The following is a 21365-nucleotide window of genomic DNA, read 5'->3' as shown; positions in this document are numbered from 1 at the left end:
AACTGTTCCTTCTGTTTATAGTTTGAAATCCAACAATTATAGTAACAAACTTATAATTAGTGAATGTGAGAGAGATTGAGGGGGCTAGAGCAAGCGGGAACAAGAGGAAACTAGGAAGGGAGACCGCTTTGTAGGCAATGAAGGAGAAAAATTATGGTAGGTGGGTAGGGAGAGGAAAGAGCCAGGTTATCTGTTCATCCATTTATTTAAACACATATATTAAAATGTTGGGTGCTTAAAAATTCCTGAATGTTTCAGGCTTACTGTAGTCCAACCATCCCGAAATTGTGTGGTTAAAATGATCAAAAAGACCTCCAGACCAGGACCATTGTAGATTGAGAGGGCAGCCATATAATAGCGCTTATGGACCCTTTGCACTATATTTCTCAAGAGACACTGGGGCAAGGAGAATGAGTGGAACTGCTTTTTTTGAGACTGTTCAGCTAGGTTTTTCCTCTCTGGACAGACAAAGGGGGCCATACCTTTCTACAGCGAGAGCTCACAGCCGCAACACAAGGACTGGTGAGAGGGCACTGCCTATTGTTCACAATGCTAGCAGGGACGGAGTTACCAAAGGCAGGACAATAAGTATACTGCACCTTTATCACACCTATACCACACTTTTACTACATCTTTACTACATATTTACTGCATCGTTATTGCACCTATACTGCATGCTGGTTTACTACAACTGTTGTTAAGTGTACCAATGTTTCTTAAAGGGCCCCAACGATAGCCAGCCAGAGAACAACATAAAGGACTACCCCTCCTGTAAAAACCATTCTGCAAGTTCCCTTCTTCTATTTTCTTAATTTGTATGGGCAGTGCACATCCAGTCAATCTAGGCCTAGCAAGTCACTATCAATGCACATTGGCAGTATAGTTCCTGTGTTCAGTAAATCAAGTGTTATCACTGCTCACTGCTGCACTTTAGGTGACCTTGTTACTGTTTATGCTGATCTGGACTCCAAGTGTCATCTTATGCCTAGTCCTTATTACTAATCACCCTTTATGCTAAATTGTGCTATAACCATTGCTGATCCATTTCTATACTTACTGTGTTACCAAACCATATCATATGACAGTATTAACCTCTTGCTTACTGGCCACTTAAACCCCCCTCCTGCCCAGAACAATTTTTTTCCAGTTTTTCAGCTTTTGGCGCTGTCGCTCTTTGAACGGCAATTGTGCAGTCATGCTACACTGTACCCAAATGACATTTTTATCATTTTTTTCACACAAATAGAGCTTTCTTTTGGTGGTATTTAATGACAGCTGGGATTTTTATTTTTTGCTAAACAAACAAAAAAAGATGGAAAATTTTGAAAAAAAAATAAATGTCATGCTTCATAGTTTGTTATAACATTTTGCAAACAGGTAATTTTTTTTCTTCATTGATATGCGCTGATGAGGCGTCACTGGTAGGCACTGATAGGCTGCACTGGTGGGCACTAATAGGCTGCACCGATGGGCACTGATAGGCACAGATAAGGTGGCACTGATGGGGACAGATAAGGCGGTACTAATGGGCACAGATAAGGTGGCTCTGATGGCCCCTGATGGGTGGCACTGATGGTCACAGATAGGTGCCACTGATGGATGGCACTGATAGGTGGCACTGATGGGCACTGGTAGGTGACATTGATGTGCAGCACTGTTAATGACGCATTGATTGTGGGCACTGATAGGTGGCATTGTGGACACTGATAGGTGGCACTGTGGGCACTGATGGGTGGCGCTGGTGGGCACTGGTAGGTGGTACAGGTGGGCACTGAGGAGCTGCCTGCAGCTCTCCATGAGAGGGACTGATGTCGGCTTTTTTTTTTCTCCTCACGTTGTCAGCGCGAGGAGAAAAAATAGATGATTACCAGCTCTGTTTACATCACACGATCAGCTGTCATTGACTGACCCCTTACTCCGATCTGTGATCAGCAAAGTCTCATAGGCACGCTAATCACAGAGCGCACCACGTGCACCCTGCAAGAGGCACACAGGCTGCTCGGGCACAGGAGGACATCAATAGATGCCCTCCCGGCAAAGCAGGTCTGCGCTGTCAGGACCGTTTTTAAGGCAGGACAAAATGGGCCCCATCATTGTTGTGGGGCCCAAAGTAGCTGCCTCATACTTGCCAACTATCCCAGTTTAAATTCCCTTATCCTTTGAAGTTTGAGTCCCGTGCTGTGTCCCGATATATCAGTGTAAACTTCTGTTGCCACTGCCCAACTCTGCCCTATTGCCATGTACAGATGGCTCACCTGCAGACCCTGTGTTTACATGTAAATAACCTGCATTGATATGTAAATAGTGGTGGCAATAATATGTAAATAGTCATGGACCGCGGCATTGATATGTATATCATGTCTCCCTGAGGTCACATCCACCATCACTTCTGCTGAATTCTGCCCAGTGGGGAGGTAAAGGAACATGCTTGAAAGTCCTGCCTACAATTGTGGTCATTAAGCCTAACATCATGTTCTGCAACAGTAAGCAAATTGGAGGTGGAACCCTTCTTCAAAATAACATGGTGCCATGGTAACCAATCAGTGAGCAGTAATGCTGTGCTTTAACCTCTTGCCTCTTGCAACCAATCAGTGAGCAATAGTAATGTGCAGTAACCTCTAAAAACGAATTAGTGAGTGGTATACATGTTCAGTAACCTCTAGCATTCAATCAGTGAGCGTTATTGATGTACAGTAATCTCTAGCAACCAATCAACAAGCAGAAGTCATGTGCTGTAACCTATAAAAAATAACAGTGAGCCATAATGTGTGCTGTAACCTCTAGCAGCCAATCAGTGAGTGGTAATGATACACTGTAACCTCTGGCAACCAATCACAATCGCTGCCTGATCTGATTCAGTAAACTGATTTTGAGTCTAGCTGCAATTTATTGTATGTCTCAAAGCATCTGGAGAGTGAAATTGCATGGAGGAGGGGGCCCAAGAAAATGTTTTCCGGCTGTAGCGCGGATCTGAAGAAGTTAAGTCTGCCTTTACTAACTGGTTAAGTGCTTGCTTTCTTCAATATAGTACTATTCCTAGGTACTAAGTATTAATTTCAGCAATTTTCCGTGATATTGCATGCTTTATACACTCAACCTAGTGTGTCAGAGGGGCTGAAGTTCTTAAAGAGATTGAGGCAAAGATCAGGGGACCTATCCTAACCAGTGGATCCTATGGGGGGGGGGGGGGGGGGTAGCACTACATATACACAATGATCCTTCTTTAAATCTGACCTCCAGCCGCCCCTTCAGTCTTGCACAGTTGTACAGACTACTCTGCTGGACTGAAAGGGCTTTGTCTGAATTGATGGCACACTGTGAGTTTTTAACAATGTGCACTAGAAGCTGCAACGAGTCAGGGACGCCCCATTTCCTGGCTGGAAGACTTCCAGAATTGCCTAGCTCAGGGGTCTCCAAACTCTCTCAACACAGGGCCAGTTTATTGTCCTTTAGACATTAGGGGGCTGGACTGTAGTCCCCAGGAGTAAAAAATGCCCCAGCATCAGTGAGAGTAAACAAAGCCTCTGACTAGGTGGTCTTTTTAAAAAAAAAGACAAAGCCCCTCTGCACCATAGGAGCGAGAATAGTGCCCTGTCATTGGTATTGGAGGAATAGTGCCCCATCGTTGGTATTAATGGGAGAAATAGTGCCCCATTGTTGGTGTCATTGGGAGGTATAGTGCCCCATTGATGGCGTCATTGGGAGGAATAGTGCCCCATCGCTGGTATCAATGGGAGGAATAGTGCCCCATTGATGGTGTCATTGGGAGGAATAGTGCTCCATTGTTGGTATCAGTGGGAGGAATAGTATCTCATTGTTGGTATCAATGAGAGGAATAGTGTCCCATTGATGGTGTCATTGGGAGGAATAGTGCCCCATCATTGGTATCAATGGGAGGAATAGTGCCCCATCACTGGTATCAATGGGAGGAATAGTGCCCCATTGTTGGTGTCATTGAGAGGAATAGTACCCCATTGTTGGTGTGAGTTGGAGGAATAATGCACCATTACTGGTGTTGGTGTGATGAATGGTGGGAGTAAACAATGCCTCCAACTAGTTGATCAGTTGGATTTTTTTTTTTATAAAGACATAGCACCTCTGCTCAGTAGGAGCGGGAATAGTGCCCTGTCATTGGTATTGGAGAAATAGTGCCCCATCATTGGTATCAATGGTATGAAATAGTGCCCCTTCATTGGTATCAATGGTATGAAATAGTGCTCCATTGCTGGCGTCATTAGTATGTATAGTGCCCCATTGTTGGTATCAATGGGAGAAATAGTGCCACATTGTTGGCATCATTGGGAGGAATAGTGCCCCATCGTTGGTATCAATGGGAGGAATAGTGCCCCATTGTTGGTGTTGTTGGGAGGAATAGTGCCCTATTGTTGGTGTTGTTGGGAGGAATAGTGCCCCATCATTGGTATTGATGGGAGGAATAGTGCCCCATTGCTGGCATTATTGGGAGGAATAGTGCCCCGTCATTGGTATCAATAAGAGGAATAGTGCCCCATCATTGGTGTCATTGGGAGGAATAGAACCCCATTGTTGGTGTCTTTGGGAGGAATAATGCTCCAATACTGGTGTCGTTATGAGGAATGGTGCCCAGAGAGCCAGATAAAGGCAAGCAAGAGTCTGAATTCGGCCCGCGGACCACAGTGTGGAGACCACTGATCTAGATCTTTCCTCTCCAGCTTGACTGTTCCTGGCTGCCCCTTTAATTAATTGGTTCACTTTTCTTTCACTCATGGGGGCCCAGAATGTAGGTGTTACCTAGGGCAGCCTGCCTGGGAATACCCACTCCTCCAGACTGGCACCTAGCCATCAAGGCATTGTGATATTTGCACAGCTCCTCCAAATGAAAATAAAAATGCCAGCCCGAGCCCACTGCGTACATCAGGATTGAGGGCTCTTGAGAGTGCTTGAGGTCTTCGGGAAGCGATGTACACCCTGACCCCTCCCACCAGACATGATCTGCCTGCATTGCCTAGAGAGGCGTAGAAACCCAGGAATGATATAGAGTATGTAAAGAAACTGAAAGGTTTTTGTAAAAAAAAAAAAAAAAATCATTAGCATGTGGATGAGGGGGGAAGAACAAGAGAAATGCAAAGTAGAACTTCAGCTTCAATTACTAACCCATATGCATTACAAAGCTACTGATTTAATCCTGGTAGGCCACTGGTTAATTCGGAATAACCACAATCCTTTCCAAGGTATATGTGTCAATAGCAAAAGGGAAGACGTGGTAATCTTGTAAAAAGCCCTATAGGTGTTAGGTTTTTGTTGCTCCCAATGGGTTCTGACAATGGCCCGATTCTATCAACAAACCCCAAACTACGACTAAACTGCTCTTCAAAGATTTAAAATACAGGACAGTGGCATGTACCAAAGGCCATAAAGTCTCCAAAGATCTGGACTCTGGAACGTGCTCTTGTTCCGTACATGAAATAACTCAAAAGCCGTTCTCTTGTAGTGAAGGTTTTGTTTAATTTGTGGTTCAGAGAGCTAAGTCTAATGCCGCGTACACACGACCGGACTTTTTGACAGCAAAGGTCCAATGGAACGAGTCTGTCAGACAATTCGATCTTGTGTGGGCTCCATCGGACCTTTGCTTGCGAAAAATCCGGCGGACTTTAGAAATAGAACATGTTTTAAATTTTTCCACCGGAACTCCCCCGGACCGAGAAATCCGTTCGTGTGTATGCTAGTCCAACGAACAAAAACCGACGCTAGGGCAGCTATTGGCTACTGGCTATGAACTTCCTTATTCTAGTCCGGTCGTATGTCATCACGTACGAATCCATCGGACTTTGGTGTGATTGTGTGTGGCCAAGTCCGTTCATTCGGAAAGTCCGTCAGAAATCCACCGAAAGTAAGTCGGAAAGACCGTCGGACCTAGTCCCTCGAAAAGTCCAGTCGTGTGCACACGGCATTAGATTGGTAAGTATCATAAATTACGAAGGCAGTTTATAAAAAATCTGAAGAGTTTAACGGACTAACATTTACAGTTTGGGCAGCTGAAGACATAATCGATGGGCTTAGCCTAAACTCGAGAATGTACTCTATATGGCTTTTTTACGTATGTTTAAGTATCTTGTTTCCTGATCTCACCATGCTTTGTCATGGTGGAGGACTGGTTACAGTCCATAGAGACTGGATGGAAGAGTTCGTTAATAAGGGAAGATTAGATGCGGCAGAATGGGTTTCCGTGACTGGGAAGTGAAGTCTAGGAAGTGAAAGAATAAATTACATATGAGCTGAGTGTTAAATGAAATGAAGAAGAGATAGACATGTTAGAGTGGAGCCGACCAAGTAAATGAAAAGAAATATGGATGAGAGAAGGTGAGCCAGAACATGGAGTGCATTATGGAGAGGAGAAAGGAGAAGGGATGAGGAGCTCATACACAAAAGAGATATGGAATGATCAGAGTGCGAATTGGTGGTATGGCAAAAAAAAGGTGAAAGGTTGGGGAGATGCCTACTGAAAAGAGAGGGGTGGTGCTGAAAGCAGAGAAAATATACAAGAGTAATGGAAAAAAATGTATGAAAAGAAGATGCTCATGAAAAAAGGAAATAAGGCATGGAGAAGAGAGAGGAGTTTAAGGATGGAGCGAAGGAGGAAGAAATTAAATAATAGACAGAGAGAAGAGAAGGGAAGGAGACGATATGGGACAGAGAGAGGGTTAGTGTGATGAGAGAGGAGACGTAGGATAGAGAGAAGAGAAGGGAAGGAGACGATAAGGGACAGAGAGAGGGTTAGTGTGATGAGAGAGGAGATGTAGGATAGAGAGAAGAGAAGGGAAGGAGACGATATGGGACAGAGAGAGGGTTAGTGTGATGAGAGAGGAGATGTAGGATAGAGAGAAGGTTAGAGAGATGAGAGAGAAGATGAAGGATGGAGAGAAGGTTAGTGAGACAAAAGAAGATATATTGGAAGGAGGGAAGGTTAGTGAGATGAGAGGAGATGCAGGATGGAGAGAAGGTTAATAAGATGATAGAGGAGATGTGAGATGGACAGAAGGTTAGAAGACAGGAGATGTGGAATGGAGAGGTTAATAAGAAGAGAGAGTTGATGCAGGATGGAGAGAAGGTTAGAGAGATGAAAGAGGAGATGTGGGATGGAGAGAAGATGGTATATGGAGTGCAATGCACAGAGGAATGCAAAGACGTCTACACTGGGGAAACAAAGCAAACTCTTAAACCAAATTTTCCAGGTCACGACTCGCCAGCTTTTTGATGACAGTGAGGTGCACATTTTGGGCAAAGAGGACAACTGGTTTCCAAGAGGCATCAAAGAGGCCAGCTACAGGGCCTTCAACATCATCTATCCTCCACATACAGTATAATGCTATTTTACCATCTCTACTTTGACATTTTGACAACAATTCACACCTTCAGCCACGTGAATTGAAGGATTAACACCTATGAAGCCTTCCTGACACCAAGGATGGGATGATGTCACCAGAACAGGGGGGTGCCACCACTTTCATGCCTCCCATGCCTTTCTGTGGTGATTGGATTAGGGAGGCCGCAGTGCATGCCTGTTTTGACAGAGTGAGACCCTGTCACTGTGAAAATGGAGGAGAATATGACACATGACTCGCCTTAAGCTGTTAATGCGAAGTTCCGGACTATTGTTTCTGAGCGCAGACATCTGTATTTTTGTTTTTTCCTTGATTCTGTAATCCCGGATCAGGGTCTAAAACTGGAAGGTTCCAAAGGATATTGGGTGGGACGGAACCTTCAGTCCTGTGTCTGGATTTTACCAGGTACCTTCAGTCTGTGTGAGTAAACAGGTGTGCTGGGTCATTATATACTCAAGCCTGATGATAGCTCAGAGCTCCCAGTTTAGTGACAGATCCTAGTTTGGGTGAGAGAAGGTTTCACCCGAGGGTCAGAGGAGCTCCAGCCAGGAGACAGCAGGTCTCATTTAGGGGTCAGAGGATCCCCAGTCAAGAGTCAGGAGACAGCAGGTCTCACCTAGGGGTCAGAGGAGCCCCAGCAAAGAGACAGCAGGTCTCACTTAGGGGTTTAGAGGAGCCCCAGCCAGGAGACAGCAGGTCTCACTTAGGGGTTTAGAGGAGCCCCAGCCAGGAGACAGCAGGTCTCACCTAGGGGTGAGAGGAGCCCCAGCCAGGAGACAGTAGGTCTCACCTAGGGGTCAGGGGAGCCCCAGCCAGGAGACAGCAGGTCTCACCTAGGGGTCCGAGGAGCCCCAGCCAGGAGACAGTAGGTCTCACCTAGGGGTCAGGGGAGCCCCAGCCAGGAGACAGCAAGTCTCACCTAGGGGTCCGAGGAGCCCCAGTCAAGAGTCAGGAGACAGCAGGTCTCACCTAGGGGTCAGAGGAGCCCCAGCAAAGAGACATCAGGTCTCACTTAGGGGTTTAGAGGAGCCCAAGCCAGGAGACAGCAGGTCTCACATAGGGGTCAGAGGAGCCCCAGCCAGGAGACAGCAGGTCTCACCTAGGGGTCAGAGGAGCCCCAGCCAAGAGACAGCAGGTTTCACCTAGGGGTCAGAGGAGCCCCAGACAGTAGACAGCAGGTCTCACCTAGGGGTCAGAGGAGCCCTAGCCAGGAGACAGCAGGTCTCACCTAGGGGTCCGAGGAGCCCCAGTCAAGAGTCAGGAGACAGCAGGTCTCACCTAGGGGTCAGAGGAGCCCCAGCAAAGAGACAGCAGGTCTCACTTAGGGGTTTAGAGGAGCCCCAGCCAGGAGACAGCAGGTCTCACATAGGGGTCAGAGGAGCCCCAGCCAAGAGACAGCAGGTCTCACCTAGGGGTCAGAGGAGCCCCAGTCAAGAGTCAGGAAACAGCAGGTCTCACCTAGGGGTCAGAGGAGGCCCAGCAAAGAGACAGCAGGTCTCACTTAGGGGTCAGAGGAGCACCAGCACAGTTTCAACAGACAGCAGGTATCACCCAGAGGTCAGAGGTGCCCTAGCCAGCATAAGGAAACAAGAGGTCTCATTCCAGGAGTCAGATGTGCTCCTATTGGGGTGTCAGCAGAACCCCTATCCAGAGGCCAGAGGTGGGCTGTGCTGCAGGGTGCTGCAACTAAAAGCTAAGAGAGCCTGGTGAACCACCAGAACTGGAGAACACAGTCAGAGGAACTGGTAAGAAGACCATTGGTGCTCATACCTCCCAACTTTAATGCCGCGTACACACAAATGGAATTTCGGCCAGCAAAAGACCGATGAGAGCTTTTCATCGGAAAATGCGACCGTGTGTATGCTCCATCGGAATTTAGCTGGCCGAACTCCCACCAGCAAAAATTTGATTCAATTTTTCCGACGGAAAAACCTTCTATCGGAAATTCCGATCGTGTGTATGCAATTCTTATTCGCAAAAACTCACCCATGCTCAGATTCAACTACGAGATGGAAGCTATTGGCTTGAACTTCCTTTTTCTCATCCCGACGTACGAGTTGTATGTCACCGCGTTCTTGGTGGTTCGGGATTTGGTGTGGCCGTGTGTAGGCAAGACAGCTTGACCGAAATCCCGTCAGAATTCCGTCGGGAAAACCATCAGAGCTTTTTGCGACCAAAATTCCGATCGTGTGTACGCGGCATTAGAGATGGGAACGAGGGACACCTATCAGCAAAAGTAGGCAGGCATAGGACACACCCCTTGCCACGCCCACCTTAAAGGAGAATTGTACAAAAAAACAAAATTGGTTAAACCCACAAGAGCTTTTTTACCATTGCTATTCCTTCATATTGGCCTTTGGAATTTACAAATGCAGGAATTTAGAAATCAGATGAAAGGTTTAGCTCTGGAAAACACTTTTTGATAGATAAAAAGTGCATTTTATATAAATCTATATAGATCTGACCAAAATCAGGGACAAATGAGGAGGAATGAGGGACAGAGGGACATTGCTCCAAATCAGGGACAGTCCCTCGAAATTAGGGACAGTTGGGAGGTATGATGGTGCAGCCAACAAGGGAACCAGATGTCTCCTGCGTGAGCAACTGATGTAAACTTTCCAGTTTATTTTATAAAAGCGGGTTGCCATGCCCTAAAATACAGTTTGGACAGGCGCAACTCATTGGGAAAGCACATGCCACATGAGTATAATCTCCCCAATACCAAAGGTTGTGTATATACAGTAAATTCTATTTTCCTGACACCCATTAGAACTGAATAAGTGACTTGTAGTAAGCTACAAAATGTCTTTATCATTACAGAACAAGTCCACTTAAATGTGACTAACTACTATTAGATCTACCATGACCTGGATAAATGAGGACCTTCACAGATGTCTGCTCATATTAATTCAAGCTAATGACGCATTGTAACCATTCCCCACTCTACAAATTATTATTTTTTGTCTGCATCTGGAGAGGGGAAACTCTCCATCGGGGACACAGACGGCAATACAATTTCACCTGACACCCTACTCCAGTGATGGAGAACCTTGGCACCCCAGATGTTTTGGAACTACATTTCCCATGATGCTCATCTAGACTGCAGAGTGCACGAGCATCATGGGAAATGTAGTTCCAAAACATCTGGGGTGCCAAGGTTCGCTATCACTGCGCCTACTCTATCCAAAACAAAATACAAAATTTGCTCTGGAGTTGGGTTTTATTATCACCTAGTTCATGACATAGCAGACGGAGAGAAGTCGGTTGATGATGGCGGATGATGGAAACAAGCAGACAACAGGAAGGAAATAGTTGATGGTATTGAACTATGTGTGGGGAGTAACTACAGGGGCTGCAGGGGGTCTCAATTGCGACCCAGTCCCATGCTCCAGTGGGCCCGTGCAGCTACCCTGTACACCAAGATAGGAGTGGGGGTCGTATTTATAGAGGAACCAATCTCCTCCATTTTCCTCCTGCAGCCGCTGAAAGCCTGTTTCTCATGCTGTACCTCCCCCAGGCATTAAGCGGCTGCAGGAGGAAAATGGAGGAAACAGGTTCCCCTATATCGACACCCCTCCTATCCAATGTATTCTTCTTTCTGATGCCCTCAGGCCCCTGTGTGCTTCCCTGGTCCCCCCTTGTCCCTTCCACAGCTCTGCTGGCTTCTCCCCTTTTGTGCGTGCTGCTGCAGGGGATGTGTCAGGATGGAGAACAGGGAAGGGGCCAGAAAATATGCAATTTACTGGCCCTGCCCCATCCTTTTCTAAATGGACAGAGTCAATGATCGGTACCGATCACTGACTCTGTCCATTCATAACTGAAAACACCTCCCTTGCATTTCTGACCGTGGCCATCTTGAGTAAGGGCAGATGATTAATGTAGCATTTACTTCCTGGAATCCATCTGCTCTTAGCTCAAGCATGCATGCAAGAGAGTGTGCTTAGCTGAGAAAACCCCCCTTGTCCCCTCCACAGCTCTGCTGGCTTCTCCCTTTTCTGCGTGCTGCTGCAGGGGATGTGTCAGGATGGAGAACGGGGAAGGGGCCAGAAAATATGTCATTTACTGGCCCTGCCCCATCCTTTTCTAAATGGACAGAGTCAATGATCGGTACCGATCACTGACTCTGTCCATTCATAACTGAAAACACCTCCCTTGCATTTCTGACTGTGGCCATCTTGAGTAAGGGCAGATGATTAATTAATTAATTACTTCCTGGAATCCATCTGCTCTTAGCTCAAGCATGCATGGAAGAGAGGGTGCTTAGCTGAGAAAACCCCCCCCCCCCCCCCCTTGAAGACTCCTGGGATGTGTGAAATCATTTGCCTAGGCAAGAAACCAAGAAGTAATTGAAGAAATGTAGAAAAAAAAGTAAATATGATATACTTTCCTATCTATTTACTAATGCTAGCAGCAGGAGGATTAAAAATAATCAATGTTGATTGGATTAGTGAGGTTTCACTTGAAGCAAAGTAAACAGTGTTTACTATGCTTCGGTTTATGAATGAATAGGAAGCCTCTGTACAGAGTTATTCCTATTCATTCATTCTATGCAGTGGAACATCAGAGGTCTATTTAGGTGGAACATTAGAGGTCTATTTAGACCCCTGATATCTCACCAAACCCTCCTCCCAATGAAGCTCCTAAAAAATGGTAATAGAAAATAAAATAAAAAAGTTAAAAATAATAAAAAAGTTAAATAATAAACTACTGACACCAGTGGCGGAACTACCAGTGTGGCCAAGGTCGGAGCCCAGTGGCCCAACTACCAAGGTTGCAAAGGTCGTGACCAGGCGGGAAGGACCCCGGCCAGGAGGTCAGGGGGGCCCTTCATGGTCAAGAAATTAAATGGTGGATTGTAAATGGAGATGATACGGGGGGTGGAGTCTCCAAGGATCACAGATACGGGTTTTATGGGAGATAATATCATTTGTTGCAGAGAAAATGAGATGCTGGCTAAGATACTTGTGTGACAGACGATTATAGAAGGTAATGGGCTTTAAAATGGCAATAATTGGTGATAATTGTGGTGAGGGCAGGGTCGGAAAGGAAACAAAATTATCTAAATTATTTAAAAGCAATATCGAGTTCTAAGTGTTTTTTTTTTTAAAGGTTCTTAGAACCTGAAAGAAAAAAGAAAAGTCAAGTTCTGAACATGTTCTCCCTTGGAAAGCCAACAAAACATTCAAGGAAAAGACAAAGAGAAAACACAGAGGAGCTCTAACAATGCCTCTAACTTCTAGGACCTAAAAAGACAAAGGACCGATACAATAGAACAAATACTACGTGTTACAATGGCTGGGTTGTCCCATGCAGTTTTTTTTTGTAGACTAGAAACAATTGTCTCTCATCCCTTCCACTAAAACAATCCCAAGAGATTCCACAAAATCATTTTTTTTCCACTTCTAAACTTCAGCAAAGTTCCCGGAAACTTTATATCGTTCTTTTAACACCACCGATATAAAGTGTATTGAAAAGCGAAACATTTTTATTTTAGTTATGGAGTGGCGAGTGGTTGGAAGTCCTGTCAGGTTTTTATTTTCTGTCTGTGTTCCCATTAGTAATGAGATACACTTTCTTAATTTGTCCTAATGGCCTATGTCACTAGGACTGAAAGTGAGGGAAGAATCAAAATTTTGAGTTGCCACCAGAACTGGAGGAGATATCTTACAATGATATGCGTGAGTGAGATTTTCCCCTACTTCTCGTCGTGTCTACAGAACAGGAAGTAAAGGGCAATCTCCACCATGGGGCACCGATAGTAAAAAAAAAAGAAAAAAAAAAAAAAACTATACACATCAGGGTTTCTCAACCAGGGTTCCATGGAACCCTAGGGTTCCTCCAGAGGTTGCCAGGGGTTCCTCGAGCAATGAAAAATTTCTGCCTCTCAGATAAGTTCCTACTAACACCATTGATCTTTTTACCTTTTCGGTAAGGGGGGTAATTCTTCCCAATGACCACAAGTGTAAGGCAGGGCCGCCTTTAATATTCATTGGACCATGGGCAAAACTTTTCTTGGGGCCCCAGCTAGCAGCTAGACTCAAAATCTGTTTACTGAATCAGAGGCAGCTATAGCAATTGGTTGCCAGAGGTTACAGTGTATCATTACCGCTCACTGACTGGTTGCTAGAGGTTACACCACACATTACCGCTCACTGATTAGTTGCTAGAGGTTACAGCACAGGATTTCTGCTTGTTGATTGGTTGCTAAAGATTACTGTGGATATGACCTCAGGGGGGCATGATATCCCCTATTTACATATGAATGCTGCCACTATTTACATACGAATGCCGGTAATTTACATGTAAATGCAGGGTCTGCAGGTGAGTCCTCTTTGCACAACAATAAGGCAGAGCTGGGCAGCATTAATTGCAGCACTTCACACTGAGATATTGGGACACAGCACAGGACTAAAACCTCAGGGGACGAGGGAATTTAAACCAGGATAGTTGGCAAGTATGGGGCAGCCAATTTGGGCCCCACAACAATGACAGGGCCCAGGACAGCTGCCCCTTTTGCCCTGCCTTAAAAATGGCCCTGGTGTAAGGAACATTCTTCCCAATGACCATCACACTAATATATCTAGTTGTAGATACAGATATTTTTAGCAGGGGTTCACTGGGACAAAAAGTTAATTCCAAGGGTTCCTCTCTGTTGAAAGGTTGAGAAAGGCTGATCTGGGGGAAAGACAGAACCAAGCATTTGGCATCTTTTGGGTCACAGGTGGGTTGTGCTTTAGTAATTAGTAGGCATATACACAGTACATGCATATACGTATATATGTGGGGGCTGTGGACAGGGCCATCTTTAATATTGATTGGACCCTGGGCAAAAAAATTCTTCCCCCCCCCCCCCCATGCAGTTTTGCTCTTCACCTGCTCAGAGACATACAATAAATAGCAGCTAGACTTAAAATCAGTTTACTGTATCAGGTCAGGCAGCAATTGTGATTGGTTGCCAGTGGTTACAGCATATCATTACTGCTTAACGACTGGTTGCTAGAGGTTACAGCACACATTACAGCTCACTGACTAGTTGCTAGAGGTTACAGCAAATGATTTCTGCTTGTTAATTGGTTGCTAGAGATTACTTTTAAGTAATACTGCTCACCGATTGGTTTCTAGAGGTTACAGCACATCATCTCCTCACTGCAGGGAAGCATGATACACATATGAATGCCGCCTTTATTTACATATCAATGCTGCCAGCCGCATCTATTTACTTAGTAATGCTGCCAATATTTACATATGAATGTCGGTTATTTACGTGTAAACACAGGGTCTACAGGTGAGTCATCTGTACACAACAATAAGGCAGAGCTGGGCAGCATTAGTGCCATCACTTCACACTGAGATATCAGGACACAGTACAGGATTAAAACTTCAAAGGACAAGGGAATTTACACTGGGATAGTTGGCAAGTATGAGGCAGCTGTTTTGGGCCCCACAACAATGACAGGGCCCAGGGCAGCTGCCCCTTTTGCCCTGCCTTAAAGATGGCCCTGGCTGTGGACACTGCTATGAAGGGGGGCATGTGAAAGGGAACTGAGAAGCCTGTTGTAAAGGGGGGGGGGGTAGGTTATGTGAATCAGGGCTGAGGACACTGCTGTGAAAGGAGGGGGTGGGGGGGGGGTGATGTGAAGTGGGGCTGGGTACACTGATGTGATGGGTGGTAAGTTATGTGAAGAGGGTCTGGGGACTCTACTGTAAAGGAGGATGGTGTAACGTGAAGGTGGGGGGGGGGGGGGGAAGCTGAAGACACTGCTTGGAAGGGGGGTGTGATGTGAAGGGGGCTGATAACAATTCTGTAAAGGGGAGAACTGTAATGTAAAGGGTGGAGGAATTTGACATGAAGTAGGGACTATGATATAAAAGAGGAGGGTGGCTGTAATGTAAGGGGTGGGGGGAATTTACATGAAGGAGGGACTATGATGCAAAAGGGCGGGGGATTTGGCATGAAGGAAGGATGTAAAAATATGTAAGGGGGACGGAATTTTACATGAAGGAAGGACTATGATGTAAAAGGGGGGGGGGGATTTGACATGAAGGAAAGACTATGATGTAAAAAGGGGGGGATTTGAAATGAAGGAAGGACTATGATGTAAAAGGGGAGGGGGGCTGTAATGTAAAGGGTGGGGGAAATTTACGTGAAGGAGGTGTGAAGGGTGGAGGAAACTTACATGAAGGAAGGACTACGATGTAAAAGGGGAGGCGGGCTGTAATGTAAAGGATGGAGGGAATTTACATGAAGGAAGGACTATGATGTAAAAGGGGCGGAGGATTTGACATGAATGAAGCACTATGACGTAAAAGGGGAGAGGGGCTGTAATGTAAAGGGTGGGGGGAATTTACGTGAAGGAGGTGTGAAGGAGGTGTGGAATTTACATGAAGGAAGGACTATGGTGTAAAGGGTGGGGGATTTGACATGAAGGAAGGACTACGATGTAAAAGGGGAGGCGGGCTGTAATGTAAAGGGTGGGGGAAATTTACGTGAAGGAGGTGTGAAGGGTGGAGGAAACTTACATGAAGGAAGGACTACGATGTAAAAGGGGAGGCGGGCTGTAATGTAAAGGATGGAGGGAATTTACATGAAGGAAGGACTATGATGTAAAAGGGGCGGAGGATTTGACATGAATGAAGCACTATGACGTAAAAGGGGAGAGGGGCTGTAATGTAAAGGGTGGGGGGAATTTACGTGAAGGAGGTGTGAAGGAGGTGTGGAATTTACATGAAGGAAGGACTATGGTGTAAAGGGTGGGGGATTTGACATGAAGGAAGGACTACGATGTAAAAGGGGAGGCGGGCTGTAATGTAAAGGGTGGGGGAAATTTACGTGAAGGAGGTGTGAAGGGTGGAGGAAACTTACATGAAGGAAGGACTACGATGTAAAAGGGGAGGCGGGCTGTAATGTAAAGGATGGAGGGAATTTACATGAAGGAAGGACTATGATGTAAAAGGGGCGGAGGATTTGACATGAATGAAGCACTATGACGTAAAAGGGGAGAGGGGCTGTAATGTAAAGGGTGGGGGGAATTTACGTGAAGGAGGTGTGAAGGAGGTGTGGAATTTACATGAAGGAAGGACTATGGTGTAAAGGGTGGGGGATTTGACATGAAGGAAGGACTATGATGTAAAAGGGGGGGGGGGGATTTGACATGAAGGACTATAATGTACAGGGTGGGGGTGGGGGGGGGGGGGTTAAATTAAGGAAAGACTATGATGTGAAAGGGGAGGGGGGCTGTAATGTAAAGGTTGGAGGGAATTTACATGCGGGAGGGACTATGATGTAAAAAGGGGGGGGGGGGATTTGACATGAAGGAAGGACTATGATGTAAAGGGTGGGAGAACTGTGATGGAAAGGGGGAGTTTACATGGAAGAGGGACTATGATGTAAAGGGAGGGGGGGATTTGAAATGAAATAAGGACTATGATGTAAGGGGGGGGGGGGGGTTGGAAATGATGGAAGGACTGTGATGTAAAGAGGGGGACTGTAATGTAAAGGGTAGAGGGATTTTACATAAGTGATAAATGAGGAACTATGATGTAAAGGGGGGGGGGGGGTTTAAATGATAGAAGGGGGGAACTGTAATATAAAAGGTGGGGGGGGGGATTTGACATGAAGGGGGACTATGATGTAAGGGGGTGAACTGTAATGCAAAGGGTGGGGTGGAATTTGGCATGGAGGGTCTATGATATAAAGGGGGGGGGGGATTTTGACATAAATGAAGGACTATGATGTAAAGGGGGGGGGCTATGATATAAAGAGGGAATCTTGAAGTGAAGTGAGGCCCTGTGATTTAAAGGGGAGGGAGCTGTCATGTGAAGGGGAAGGCTGTGATGTGGAGAGGGGACTGGAATGTTAAGGGGGGACGACTGTCATGTGCAGGGGTCAACGAGGACACTGATGAAAAAAGAGCACTGTAAAGTTAAGAGGGGGGCGCTGTGATGTAAAGGACGTGTGAACATGTGATTTGGACCTCTGCTGGAGAACATTTTACTGACCAGACCTCCACAAATTTTATTTCAATACTATAGGTGGATTTACTACGGACATAGGTGGAGATGTTCTGTAGTCCACAGAGGAGAACCGTTCAGGTTCTGTTAACACTGCAGAGTACTCAAGCAGTAGTTATGTGCTACTAATTCTGGCAGGATCAAGAGGTTGTTTTTAAATTTATTGAACAGATAAATATACCAATAGAAATGTCTTGTTATAACAAATCAAAAGGGACCAAACCAGAGAAGATTGTTGATAGGTTCTCCATAGACCTTAGATTCTAGAATTTCATGAAGGCAATGCATTTTCCAGCCTGGTACAAAGACTACAAGCTCTGTAACATTGGTTGAGTTCAGCGATATTTTTGACATTTCTCTCGGTCAGATGCAGTTCATGGTTTCCAAAAATACTTTTTTTCACCAAAAAAAAAAAGAAAATCAAAGGTCAAGATGGAAAGATTCCATCATTCCTTTTTGGAAAGCTTGACATTCAGGCCAACAATGGACTATGTATATAGTAGATCAGACAAAAAAAAGTTGAATGCTGTTGCATGTCGATACTGGTTCTTTTTTTTAAAGCTAAAAGTGCAAGGCCTGTTTACTTATGAAGGCCTCCACCCAATACCAAAAATACTGCATCAATAAAAGAATAAATACCGATGGGTAAAAAAAGTTAGTAAATCCCTTACCCCCAGCTTCCACCCACTGCACCGTGGCGAAGGTGACGGCACCAACCTTCCAACAAGATCCTGGAAAATGCTGAGTAGCCCAAATCTCATCTGAGAAGATGCTTTGGGTCTGTGATGGAGAGCCATCTTGTAAGATTTGGGCTACTCAGCTCTCCCTGGGATCACTTTGGTAGGATGGTGATGTCACCCCCTGAAATATGGAAGGCGGGGTAAAAATAAGTATATTGACTAATGTTCATTTGTTTTTGTTTTGTTTTTTTGTAGTGAGGGTTTTTTTGGCATAGGAGAGGAGTAGAAGTAGATAGACAATCTTGCTTGTAGCGAAAGGTCCACTTTATAAGCAGCCACTAAGTAGTCACTGCTCTGTAGAACCAACCTAACGGAACATTGTTTAGTAGAATTAGCCTCAATCAAGATATTTACCAGAAACTCATAGTTCAAAACCAGTCTTTAGGGTGAAACTCTTTTACCAGCTTTACAACTTTCTCATGATTGGGCTACTAGGTCAAAAGGCTGGCAGAGGAACATGACAGGTAGCTTCCAGTATCAACTTTGGTCACAAATACCTACACCTATTCTCACGTCAAGAAATGGGGGTCATTTCCACTGATAAAGTGATGAATGGTCCAAGTGACTGAGAGATCGTACTAGGTACTAGGTATACTAGGGGTACTGGGGTGCATGGGGGCAAGGGGCAAAGAGGGTGCACAGGTGCACTTGGGAGGCACTGGTGGTGCACCCTTGGAGACATGGGGGAGTAGAGGCACACTTGCAGGCACTGGGGCACACTGGGAGACAGAAGGGGTGCAGGGGCTCACTTGCAGGCGCTGGGGCACACTGGGAGACACAAGGGGCACAGGGGCTCACTTGCAGGCGCTGGGGCACACTGGGAGACACAAGGGGCGCAGGCGCTCACTTACAGGCACTGGGGCACACTGGGAGACACAAGGGGTGCAGGGGCTCACTTGCAGGCACTAGGGCACACTGGAAGACACAAGGGGTGCAGGGGCTCATTTGCAGGCACTGGGGCACACTGGCAGACACAAGGGGAACAGGGGCTCACTTGCAGGCACTAGGGCACACTAGGAGACACAAGGGGCGCAGGGGCTCACTTGCAGGCACTGGGGCACACTGGGAGACACAAGGGGTGCAGGGGCTCACTTGCAGGCACTGGGGCACACTGGGAGACACAAGGGGTGCAGGGGCTCACTTGCAGGCACTGGGGCACACTGGGAGACACAAGGGGTGCAGGGGCTCACTTGCAGGCACTGGGGCACACTGGGAGACACAAGGGGTGCAGGGGCTCACTTGCAGGCACTGGGGCACACTGGGAGACACAAGGGGTGCAGGGGCTCACTTGCAGGCACTAGGGCACACTGGGAGACACAAGGGGTGCAGGGGCTCACTTGCAGGCACTGGGGCACACTGGCAGACACAAGGGCGCACAGGGGTATATTAGAAGCATAGGGGTGCATGAGAGACACGGGGACGCACCAGTAGCGGCCATTCCTTTAGGAGTGCCACCTCCCTAATCTATGCGCCGGTCCCTAATCTCCATGCAGGGCGCTGGACGCATGGATTTCAGTGGGGTTTTTTTTTTTATGCACATAATTAGAGCCTAAGGCTCTAATTGACTTTAAAAAAGGGTGGGCTCATGGCGCAGAGCACTGTGCGAGTGAGGGGACCAGGTTTGTTTTCTGCCCCCCCCAAAAAAAATATTAAGCACCAGCCGCCACTGGGATGCACAGGCACACATAGATGCACAGGGGTGCATTTGGAGGCACTGGAGCACACTTGAAAACATGGGGGTGCACAGGGGCACAGTGGAAATATGGAGGGGCACAGGGGTACACTAAAGGCACAGGGGTTCACAGGGGGTGCACTTGGAGGCACTGGAATGCACTATGGTGAACTTGGAGATATAGTGGCACACAAGGGTACAGTGGAGCCATGGAAAGGCACTGAATCACGATATTACCAAATTTCAACTACGCCAAAATAAATGATAATGAAACTAATTATGTGAATCCGCGATTGAAAATTAATTTGAATTTGAAATGGAAACATATTGCAATAAATACAGTAAGGTATAACAGTGAAATAAGATGGTGATTCCTACTTAGGCTGCTTTCTAGGATAGAAACGAATATAAAAGAATAGAATAGAATAGAAAATACAAGAATAGAATAGATTAAAACAAAATAGAATAGCATAGATTATAATAGAATAGAAAAGAAAAAGGAATAGAATAGAACAGAATAGAATAGATTATAGAATAAAATAAACGAATTCTAGCCATCTTCCAAAATTAGAATTTTCGAATATACGAAACAAATCCGAATATGCAAAACAAATTTGGAAAATGAACCATTCTATCATAACGAGCATGAGGAAAGAAAATTAAACTTAATGAACGAATCTGAAACCCAAAAACCTTTCCATCCTGCACATCTCTAGAACGTACCAGAACCAGAGGACCAGTAAGGCAGCCAAGTCTCTACTTAGAGAAGGTCAGCGATGGTGTCCTCCACCGGCCTCTAATGAAAGGCTTCCTTTAAGGCGGACGGTTACTCAACTGAAACTTATTTCTGGTCCTAGCTAGTAAAAATAAGAGATTGCCAGGGGAAAAAAAAAAAAAAAACTTGTAATCTTGGTTCTCTTTTTGATGGAACGTCATTGCCTGTGCCCAGAGGAGATCTATAAAAATAGGAGAGCCGTTCTTTATAGAACAAACTGAAGCTGTATATGTTGGGTTATTTTATAGATATAGGACAACATGAAGGACTATGATGGAGAAGGGCAGTCAGAGCTGACCCTCACACTATTAGAAGCGCCAATCCTTCCACCAAGCTCTCTCCTAATGTGTGTCTGCAATCTGCCAATCACTGGCTGGTATATTAAAGGAGTAAGAGAAGGCATTAACACTGTGCTGTATAGCCCCCCCCCCCCCCCCTGGAACTCTTCAAGTCTCAGGGTGCTCTGATCAACCAACCTGACCGGTGGGGATAGCCCAGGTCCTTTGTGATGGATGGTTAATCAAGGTGCCCATTGCATTGCTGATCAAACAGTATGGCGCCTCCAGCGCACGTATACAGTGGCCCACATGTAGGCACTTACCACTCCTTTTCTGTCCTCCTCCCTCAGCTTCACTTTAAAGTTGTCCTTAGTGCTTCGAAAATTGCAACACACCACGCGCGCGTTAAGCCCCATACACACTATCAGATTGTCTGCTGATTTTTTCCATCAGATTTACCAAAACCATATAATATGAGGTCAAACCTTAGGGGTTTCAATGTGTATGCAATCAGGCAGGCCCTTCTAC

At 45.9% G+C, this 21365-nt stretch overlaps 1 protein-coding gene across 2 annotated transcripts in view; it reads right to left on the bottom strand.

Moving 5' to 3' along the window:
- Positions 1-21365, bottom strand: part of LOC143961665 (neuroligin-2-like) — a 367521-nt gene that overhangs the window by 302444 nt on the left and 43712 nt on the right. The gene's annotated exons all lie outside the window — the stretch shown is intronic.

This window comes from Lithobates pipiens, unplaced genomic scaffold (genome assembly GCF_037356315.1).
Source record: "Lithobates pipiens isolate NorthernLeopardFrog02 unplaced genomic scaffold, aLitPip1_a1.2 Scaffold_8, whole genome shotgun sequence".
NCBI classification, from domain to species: Eukaryota; Metazoa; Chordata; class Amphibia; order Anura; family Ranidae; genus Lithobates; species Lithobates pipiens.
This window is presented reverse-complemented; position numbering and strand designations above follow the sequence as displayed.